The 11494-nt window shown below is 35.2% G+C and overlaps 2 protein-coding genes and 1 long non-coding RNA gene across 6 annotated transcripts in view; 2 read left to right on the forward strand and 1 right to left on the reverse strand.

Moving 5' to 3' along the window:
- LOC796311 (zinc finger MYM-type protein 1) overlaps positions 1–11494 on the forward strand; it is an 854498-nt gene that overhangs the window by 446093 nt on the left and 396911 nt on the right. The window contains exon 4 of the long non-coding RNA XR_015483466.2: positions 8228–8607. This is a non-coding gene — a long non-coding RNA (zinc finger MYM-type protein 1). The remainder of the gene's footprint in view (positions 1–8227; positions 8608–11494) is intronic.
- The window catches only part of wu:fe14d05, a 312007-nt gene that overhangs the window by 291336 nt on the left and 9177 nt on the right, over positions 1–11494 (forward strand). The window lies entirely within an intron of this gene.
- LOC148682203 (uncharacterized) overlaps positions 1–11494 on the reverse strand; it is a 429467-nt gene that overhangs the window by 46248 nt on the left and 371725 nt on the right. The gene's annotated exons all lie outside the window — the stretch shown is intronic.

Genomic DNA, 11494 nt, shown 5'->3' on the forward strand with positions numbered 1-11494 from the left:
TAACGCTTACTTTTACAACCCGCAAAGTACCACGTAAGTACAGTGAAATAACGGTGTACTTTTGTGTACGTATGCTATTAGTAAAATGAACGTACGTGTTGGTCTAATGGAACAAACTGTAATGCTTGGGTAATAAGGGGGTAACAACTAGACATGCTACACGCAAATTACAGTGTAAGTATATTGATTTTACAGTGTACTTTTCTATAAAGTGCAAAGGAACAAATGGGTAATGTGTGGGTAATAAGGGGGTAACAACCGGATATGCAATGCTTGGGTAATATGGGGGTAAGAACCAGACATGCAACGCGCAAAGTACCGTGTAAGTATATTAATTTTACAGTATACTTTTCTATAAAGTGTAAAGGAACAAACGGGTAATGTTTACATGATAAGGGTGTAACAAGCAGATGTGCAACATGCAAAGTACCCCGTAAGTATATTGAATTTACGGAGTACTTTTCTTTAAGTATTATATAAAGAACGATGCAAGGGTGGTCACAACCTGGTGCAACCTGCAGACACCTGCTTAAGTACATTATTAATAGTACCCTTATTCAGTGCTTGGGCTTTTATAAGGGTTGTTTACTAAACAAAAGATTCACAAACCTGTATTGTATATTGTATGTATTTTAAATCTGCAATTCAATACATATATATACATTTTTTTTATTATTTTTTTTTCATACACCACTTACCTTGTGAAAGCTTACTCGTTGATCTCACCATCACCAGCAATTCCTCAACACTATCAACAAATACTTTTGCATGATATACTGTCAGGGTTTAATGCCGATTAAAACAGGCTTGCATTTTTACTGCTGTCTGCAGAACGGAGGGACCAACTGTTACACTTCAGTAAATAGCTGATGATTTAATAGAAAAATGTAGTGTGCAATTTTTCATTCAATCAATTAAAACTGCAGCTGTGGTTTTCTGTTCTTACTGTTCAAATATACACTTGTGCATTGAAGTCCAGCTTGTTCCCTCCTTGTTCCCTGTATTTACAGGGTAAATACAGCATTTGCGGGTTGTAAAATAAAGTGAAGCCTTGTTCCCTTTAGTTACACAGTAATTAAATATAGCTGTTTTAAGTTCAAAGTACTTGTAAAAGCGCATACCATAATAAGCAAAAACATGAATTTCATCAACTTCAATAACAATTATTTATTATTAACATTTATTAACAAACTCATAAACAAACTTTCTTACAAACTTTTATCACACAACAATTATAAACACTTGAACAGATGGAAAAAAGCTGCAATTATTTACTCAATTGAAAGGAAGAAAGAAAGATACAAAGAAACAAAGATCAACGCCTGAACTTGTTTTTTATAGGCAACAGCTTGTGTTCCTTCTTCACAAGGAACTGTTGTAATTCTTTTGAATAGCATTGGAGTGTTGTTCCATTTAAATATGCTGGAACTTGATACAGTTCTCCCTCTGAAGCAATTGCCACCTGTAATCACAAGTGCAGAAATTTAATTTGTAGAATTTTAAAAAGGTATAGCAATAGAAACCAATTAATATCAGGCTAACAGATTATGCAACCCTCATTGAACTAATAGATACTGTCAGTAGTTGTCATAAACCCTTTCAGATTAAAAAGTAGTTTGTTTTGTTGGGTTGGATCTAAACTCTTCAAGAAGGTGAATGTCCAGTATTTGTATTTCCAATATTATTTATCTAAAGGCTGTATTTTATGCTGCTTTTGAACTGTATTGCAATAAAGAACATTGTTTCTGATTAGCTTATGCTCTGATATAGATAGGGTGAACAAAAAAGATAAAACCAGATAATAAAAAACTATAATTTAGCAGCAGCAGTATACATACCAAGAATGATTGCACTGATGAATCACTCAATAATCTTAACAAAAAAATATAAATGCATCACCTAAAGATTTAGATCAGGCTGTAATTTTCTAAGATTTTTTGTTTAACTACTTAGCAACAACACTAAAATTATTACAACATCTGTGGTCATACATACCTCTGCAATTATACTTGTCAGGGATAAGGTAGATTTATCCACCTTGTGCCTTTTTAAGCAATCCCGAATGCTTAGATTCTTTTTATATGTTTTAAGTACAAGTTTGTACCTATGGGTTACTTGTTCTGGGGTGTCACTGGAGAAAATAAAGTAAAAATAATTGTTGGGTTAATGTATGATTTAAGATACCATTTACAATACCTCAGATACTTTAATGACTTCACATTTCAACTCAAAACCTTGTTCATAATTAAATAAAGTATAATAATAATTGTCATCAAGTCAAATTACTAAAAGACAAAAATGCCAGAAACCTTCACCCGCCAGATATTATACCACCACTGGACCAACTGGGTGGACTCTAACAGGCAGTGTTACAATAAAGAGGTAATCCAGATTCTAAGCTTTAATGCCCTTCATATTTACCCTGAATTCAGGTTTGATTATCTCACACCTTGCTTTATCAAGGTATGTCAGTTGCAAAACTGTGACTGTAAGTTAAGTTGACTCAAAGTACAGTGTCCATCAGTCAGCCAGAGATTTTTTTTTTTTTTTATCTTTGTGCTATGGTGAGCCTTATCCCTTCTGCGTTTTGTCATCTAAAAGGTGATTGGTCATTTCTAATATTACCACTTAATCTGTATTGCTGTTACTAGTAAATACTGTTATTAGTAATTAAATTGTGTGTTTGAAAGTAACAAAAATGTAAAGAAAGATTAGACTAAACTATATTTAATTATAATACATTTTATTTTAATTTAATGCACTTTTCTCAAACTCAAAGCGTGTACAAGGCAAAAACAATAAAACAGTAAAAGCAATAAATAGGTAAATATAACAATAAGTACGATAACATCAGATCACACATTAAAACACGACTAAAGAGGTTAGTCTTAGGAAGCTTCTTAAAACAGTCCAGAGACACAATATTCCAAATGTTAATGGGTAATGCATTCCATCATTTTGCTGAGATACGAAACAATATGAAAAAAGCCTGACCACCCATGATGCTAAGTCTGAAGCGTGGCTGGAACAGGGTAAGACCCAAAGTAGACTGCGAGCAGGAGTGGAAAGTGTCACAAGATCACTGATGCAATCAGGAGCTAGCCTATGGACTGCTTTATAAATTAAAATCAGAGTCTTAGCGTGCTTTCACACCTACACTTTTGTTTCAGAACCTGTCTTGTTTGCCCAGTTAGCGTGGTTCGTTTGGCATATGTGAAACCACCAATCACGCTCGGATCCGCACCAAAACAATCACTCAGAGCTCGCTTAAACGAGGTGGTCTCAGCTTGATTGACACAAACTCTGGAGCGGATCGATTGTAGTGAGAAAACAAACGATTCTATCCCGGTTATATTACAGTTATGACTGCTCTATTATGGGAAAAAATCATAATCACGATTATTTTGGTCATAATTGTAATCACGATTATTCAAAACGATTATCAGTTGAAGTCAAAATTATTCGCCCTTCTGTGAATTTATTGTTATATATAAATATTTCCCAAATGTTGTTTAATAGGTTTTTTTTACAGTATTACCTATAATATTTTTTCCTCTGGAGAAAGGCTTATTTGTTTTATTTCAGCGAGAATAAAAGCAGGTATAAATATTTTGAAACCTATTTTAATAGCTCGATATTATTAGCCCCCTCAAGCAATATATATTTTTGATTGTCTGCAGAAGAAACTACTGTTACATTATGACTTGCCTAATTACCCTGACACCTGTAGAGGTGAATTGGGTAAGCTAAATTGTCTATAATGTGTGTGTGTGAATAAGAGTGTATGGGTGTTTCTCAGTGATAGGTTGTGGTTGAAAGGGCATTCACTATGTAAAACAAATGCTGGATAAGTTGGCGGTTCATTCCACTGTGATGACCACAGATTAATAAAGGGACTAAGTCAAAAAGAAAATGAATGAATAAAAAAAAATGCACGATCATGTAGGAACTTCATATCTTCCAAATTCTTCCAGGAAATTTTAAATGTCTCTGATATTGCATACAGAAAAATATTATATCCTCAAGAAGACACAGATCCCTTTCCAATTCAGCATGTGCAGGCTTCTGCACACAGTGTAAAATGTTTTCTCAAAAATGTCTTGTATGTAGACAATGAAAAAGTCCAAAGCTGGTAAGTGGTGTCTCCGCTAAATGTGGTGAAAGGATGCCAAACTATCATCAATATATAATTCCTGAAACCTGAATCAGTTCATCCTGGCTGAAAGGAATGATTCAAACAAACTGGACAATCCATGTGCAGTTTCTGATGTGAGTCTTAAATAGTCAACAAAAGAGAAAAAGGTGACGCAGCAATTAAGAAAATTGTCCTGATAAATTGTCATCTGTAGAGGTGGCAAGCTTTATGGGAAATGTAATCCAGATGTGGAATAGAGTGCCATCTAGTAGAAGTTGTGCACACCCCAGCTGGTGATCATAACAGCTACATTCACTGTGGGGAAAAATGGACGTAACACTTTAAAATATGGGACACATAGTTAATGTTAGTTAATGTTTTTTCTAACATGAACAAACAATGAATTAATGATACATATATTAGTTTATGTTTGTAAATACATTAATTAACATTAATTATGTGCCCTGTAGTGTAAAGTGTTACGTTTAAGAAGTTTATCAGGTGGATTGGCTGAAGAAGCATAGGGTCTGGAGAAGATAAGTAGAAAAGGTACAAGAGGGAGAAAAAGTTGAAGTGCGATGGCTAGGTAAAAAAACAACACCAAACAAACAAACAAACAAACAAACAAAAGAAAACACACACACGCACACATTGTTCATCACCATATAAAAAAAATAAATAAATCTTGGCCATTTTTCATCCCAAAACTTTGTGGAAACTCCAAAACCAGCATCACCCTACTGGATTTGATTTTTCAGACACTGGGCAAGGTTTTTTAAAAATATGTCATTGCCCAAAGGGGTCAAATGAACTCTATCATGTAAGAAATGGCCAGGATCTTTATATGTTATCTCTGGGTGATGAACAATGGCACCACCAACTGACACCATAATAGTAGCCATCGCATGGTTGACAAAGCGCCGCGCCCTGTCAATCTTCCTCAGACTTTCAGCAAACCTCCACAGGCATCGCTGGGTGATGGCAGAGTAGATGATCTTCATCTGAGGGAACTGCCTATGGAGGTCTTGCAAGTCCTGCTTCATCACTGCGGCAAGTATAACACTCTTTATGTTACCGAGGTCATTTCCGCCACAGTGAATAAGCAGGACATCTGGCACAGCTCTTCCTTCAAGACAGCGGCGAAAGAAAGAGACAAGGTTTCTCCAGACCAAGCCTCCACAGCCAAACCACCGGATATGGGCGTCGAGACCAAGGTTGGTCCCGACAGTTTGCCTTGCCCGTTCTTCCCCACGGCGAATGTAGCTGTCACCAATTACATATACGATGGGTCCTGTTGATTGAAAAAGAATAAGAATGTCAGTTTTCAATAAAACAAAAAAATTATATATATATATTATCTTTTTTTTTTACTTTAAAGATGCATTACATTTATTTATTTATTTATTTTTATCTAAAATTAAATAATGAAAATAAATAAAATATATAACCTAAGTAACATTGATATATGTTATAGTTTCGGACAGAATGAATACTCATGATAACACTACTGTTTAACTCTTGGGTGAAAAATTCCAATTCAACATTATCTTCTTTTCCTCCATTTGGAATGGTTACAGGTGTGTTTTCACGTGACCCTGTTACTGCACAGAACTGCAGTACACAGCAAATTTTAGATAGTAGATTTAACTACCTTGGAGTTAAAATTAACACTCCCTCAGAGTTTATATGGGAACCACTATAAGTGTTAAAAATAACACTTTTGAAAGTGTTAACATTGTCAACACCAAGAGAGTGTTAATTAGCAAACTCTTATTGTGTAAAATATCTGTTAAATTTCCAAAAAAATACCAGCAGCTGTGGTTGCCAGAATCTTTCTGTGAAAAACATGGAAGTTTTATGTAACTGTATAAATTTACAAAAAATAACAATGTTTCATGAACTAATACATTGTTTATTTTACAAAATCATAGCTTGGTGCATAAAAATGTAAAGTCTTTAGATGCAATAATGTTTGCATGTGTGATAGCAATTAACAGATTTTGACTGCATTAGTAACTACACAGTTACCTTTAAACAAAAGAAGATGCAGCATAACATCAAATTTTTGACAGTTCTTCTTGGACTTGAACAGAGACGCTATTATCCTCCACAATGGTGACACAAAAACCGTTTTGCTGTTTTTCTTTCTTTTTTTTTCATTTTTGGATTTTACGAAAAATACCAGCAGCTGTGTTCGCCAGTAATCTGCTGTTTTTAACATTCATAAATTCAGTTTACAGAATATTTCTGTTAAAAACACATTCAACAGTCTGTATTTTTTATCGATCTCACACTGCAAATTTTAGATTTGGTAGATTTTACTACCTTAGAGTTAAAATTAACACTCCCTCAGTGTTTATATGGGAACCACTATAAGTGTTAAAATAACACTTTTTAAAAGTGTTAAAAATTTTAACACCCAGAGTGTTAATTAGCAAACTCTTATTGTGTAAAATATCTGTTAAATGTATGTCAAAATACTGGCAGCAGTGGTTGCCAGTAATATGCTGTTTTCAACATTTTACATTCGTAAATTTAGTTTCCAGAATATTTCTGTTAAAAACAAATCCCATAGTCTGTATTTTTCACTCGAACACACGTAAGCCTTAAATTCCAGAGCAAAATCCTCACTAGTGTCCTCACTACAGAGGGCTGAACACTCAGACAGTGATGAAGTTAATGAGACAATTAAGTGTCTAATTAAAGGAGGATTGAGAATTGTTGATGAACAACTGTTAACAAGCAGAATCACTGAAGGACAGAAAAACACAAGCCAAAACCAAAGATGAAATCAACTGAGAAAAAAAAACTCTAAATAAAATAATAATCAATAAAAATAAAACAAATTACACAATAAAAAATGTTATTTTTCAACATCTTTAAAAAAAACTCATCAAATTAAACAACTTATCATGGAGCTTCACCTATTACTGACCTTTGACTTTATTTCTGTCATGTGAACAAAAGCTCTTAATAAAATTTCCGTTGTTCATTTGAAGTCACCATGATGGAGGACAGAGTCTGCTTTAGTCAAGCTCTTCAACTTCTTACTATAAATGTCTTTTACTTTAGCTGTTAAAGTTAGTGTTAATTACACTATTTAAACATATAGTATGGAAAGCCGAAAGAAAATTAAAGTGTCAGTCTGAAGAGATTATTTATGATAACATAGCCTTCCTTTCCTGCTTGTTTTCTAATTCAATATCATATTAATTATGTGTGAGAAATAAATAATATACATAAATAAAACCACTGAAGCTCCCTTAAAATAAAAACAATATTTACAATGAGAATATTTGATCTATGACAGAACTTAAAAACACACAGACATCAATAATTAGTCTTTGAATCTCAATGATGGTGACAAACAAAAAAATAAAAATCAAGTTAAAAAAAACACTGAAATAATACTGAAATATCACCTCCCAAAAACAACACAAAATAAAGGAAAATAAAGAGATTGTAAGAACATAAAGCTGCATAATTTATTCATGCTGCAATGCATGCTGGGAGCTTTGTACTATGCTGGCACCCAGCATGCATTGCGGCATGAACTATGCAGCTTTTTTTTTTTAGCAACCACGGTTGAGGTTCATGTCCTGATTCTTGATGCCTGTGTGTGTGTCATAAAGAGCAAACCGGAGCTTGAATGTTCAGTGCATGACACTCTAATTATTAATTGCATCCTAATTGTTTGTTGAATCTTCTATGAAGAGCAGCAGACTGCCAGTAGTATTGTCCCATGCAGTTTTAATACAACTATATTTGCATATCTTTATGAATCAACTTTTTAAACACCTGAAATTATATCTATAACAATTAAGCATAAACAGTATTGTTTCTCTTGACCTTTCTTGCTATAGCTAATGAGTTTTAGAAACATTAAGATATAAGCGTAAAGCTTCAAGAACTCAAATAAGCAGCCTCTGATCTCCATGATGGTGAGGTCAAATGAAATATTTTTAATAAAAAAAATATAACCTCTGTTCATTGTCAAATATTCTTACAGAAATTAAGTCAAACTGTAATCAGTGAAGCTGCTTATGCTATTATTTAATGGAGTTGTTTAATCCTCTGTTTTAATTCAGTTAGTTTGGTGTGAGGCTGTGTCTGTAGTTTTATTTCTTCCTTCAATTTCTTCTTCCTTCAGTGATTGTGCTTGTTAACAGCAGGTGTTCAACAGCAGGTGTCTGAATTCACTTATTTGTGGTCATTCCCTCTGTCTAGTGGACTAAACTAATTGACTAATTTAAGGGCCAGGTGAATGAGGGTGTGGTGAGATTTCAGACACTCTGATTAGTTTCTCTAATACAAGGGTTTTCTACAAAGGTAGATACATGTTACTCTGTGTGACAAGGAGGCAAATCAGCTTCTAACGCTGAGAGGGTTGTTTTACCTTATCTAACTCTAGAATTTTAACACTTTACTCTGAATTACCACAACACTTGAAATTTAACACCAATGAATTTGCTGTGCACCTTGCACCGTACTGCAAACACCGTAAGAGCTTGTATACAAAGAGAAAATGAAACCAAATGTAAGCAAATATGAAAACCATATACAAACAAACAGACATCACTTAAACTCAATATACAAACTCAATACATACAAACAAACATATTAAACAAAGTGTCAGTACCTTGTTCTCCAATCAAACCAGAAGCTAAACCTTTAGTCCGTAGCAGACCGCACAGCTGGGACGCCGTGATCATGTGCGATCTTTCCGTGTCTGTTTATATCCTTAATGGTAATTAATTCAAAATAAAAGACTTCCGGTTTTACACTGAACACTTCATAACATAAATCCCAAAAATATCAAAAATACATATAATAGAGAAGAGAGAGAAAGAAAGAGAGAGAGAGAGAAAAAGAGAGAGAGAAAGTATATACACACACACACACACACAATATAAACATTGTAGAAAAGATGCAATAACAAAGACACCATGTCAGTTATTAACAAGACAGTCTCAAAGCTTACCATCAGCACGCACACATTTTTCAGAGTTTAGCAGATCAGCAAAATGTGTCTTTATGATATGTAATTAACAGACGTTACCCAGCAAATTCTAACAGATTCTGAATTCAACAGTTTTGAGCCTGCTGTGACCTCTAAATTACAACATGCCAGTAAGGATGATTTGAGAGAGGGTGTTTTGAAAGCTCTTAAGAACATTGTTGGCCCAAAGATTGACTGGTCAAAAGTGACTTGTTGTGTGCAAAGGAAAGATGAATCTGTGAATGAATTCATTGAGAGATTTTGTCAATCCGCCATAACTTACAGTGGATTAGCTGATAATTTGGACAGTGTGTTATGTCCAATGATAAGGGACCCCTAGTCCGAATCTGGTCGGATGGCCTTGCATCCACATCTTAATATCACCTGGGGCCTCATGTACGAAGACTTGCGTGGAAATCTTACTAAAACATTGCGTACGCACAAAGCTGTAAATGTGAGTACGCAGAAAAAAATTCAGATGTATGAAACACTGCGTACGCCGAATCTCACGCATATTCTTTTGTACATCTGAATGAACGTGAAACTGAGCGCAACATGCACGAGCACAAAACCCCTCCCTGCCTCCTCCCCCGTATGAATATGCTAATGACTATGCTAATGGCAAAACCCAACAAAAAAGCAACGGCAAAATCAAGCAAAAAGAGAAACTTTGAACAGAATGTGAATTGGAGGTGCTGCTTTTGGAGGTAGACCGCAGGAAAAGCGGTGTTATTTGCAAGTTTGTTCTCTGGAATTAACAACAAGAGAAAAAAATAGAGTGGGAGAGTTTAGCTGATGCGGTTAACACAGTTGGGTCTGAACATCGCACTGAGTGCATTAAAAAAGAAATAGTGTGGTTTATATCTGTAAAAGGTTGCAATACAATTAACAGTCTCAGTGGCGCACCTCGTATGTCACATGTGAACATGAATTGACCCGTTCGAGCATGAACTCGGTTCGAATCCAGCGTCTGAACTCTTTTTTCTTTTTTTCCCCGCTACATATCAGATTTTGCCCACTATTTATCACGAGAAAGACAAGTAGGAATCATTAATAAGTTTGTGCATCATATTTTATTTGCACATTTATTGAATGGAAATGTTTCTGATTCACGCATGCAAATTCATCTTCAGATAGTGTCTTTATAGCAATGTGCGTGCAGTAGATAGCCCAGATTACATTGGGAAAACAGGCGACTGCTGCAAATTGTGCTTTAATGTTTAGCTGGTCAACTGTATGGTATGGAAACCTTAAATACCTGCTAGATGAACCCGTCTCATACAGCTGCCATTGCAAGGCTCAGACACTTTGTAGAGAAGAATTTAACACAACTGCCTCTAGGAGTCGCCAATGGAAATAAAACAGACACGCACAAAAAATGTGCGTACGCCTGCCAGAAAGCTGCCGTGAAGCTGCGCACATTCCCACGTTCAGTTCATTGTTAGTAAATCCAAACGTGAGCGATTCTGAGCGTGAAACCTGGCGTACGCAAAGTTTTTGTGCGTACGCAGCGTTGATACATGAGGCCCCTGGTCTTTCACCACTCTCAGACACAATCTGAACAGTTTAGCTTTGTGGGAAAGAGACTCTCATATTAAAGATAGAGTCAGAATTGAAGCAGCCGCCACTAAGGTCAACACAGAAAAGACATCAAATCATAAATGTCTTAGGAAAAATATCTGTTGTCATTACTGTGGTAAAAAAGGACATTGGATGAGGGAGTTTAGAACGAATAAAAAGAACTTTTAAAGAGATGAACAGGGTAAATCAACTTTTAAACAGTTTGCTGAATGCCCTCAACATACCCTTCCCCTCATCACTAGATCCATTGAGCTGTCCACAGAGATGCTAACCGTTTTTTTTTTTGTTTTTTTTTGCTGTGAGTGCTTAATGTCCCAGTTAATTTACAATTAAGATGAAAGACTCTTTGTAAAAAAGACACAAAGGAAACTTCTTCCTTTTTATTAGAGAACTCTGCTTAAGTCCACTCACAGCCTTGAATGTGTTTAACACATATTTTCAATCACTACCCATTCAATGTTATGATGTCTTATAGGACTGATATTTATTGAATGATAGTTTGTGTCTCACATTTTAAAGTTTGCCCACCACACTCAGGGACAGAACAGGACACACAAATCAGTAAGCAGCCCAGGGCAGATCTGAAAGCAACAGGCTTCAGGGGCCGCACCCTGTGGTGAAGACTCCCTTTTTTTTTTCTTCCCCCATCCTAACCTCACTGTTTTATAGTTGTCATGACTTTAAGATTAGAAGACATCAAATACACAGCACTATACGATCACTAACTTAACACAACCACTATACGATCACCTGAATAACTAGACACATGAACTGTATGA

This window comes from Danio rerio, chromosome 4, assembly GCF_052040795.2.
Source record: "Danio rerio strain M-AB ecotype USA chromosome 4, GRCz13ab, whole genome shotgun sequence".
Lineage (NCBI taxonomy): Eukaryota > Metazoa > Chordata > Actinopteri > Cypriniformes > Danionidae > Danio > Danio rerio.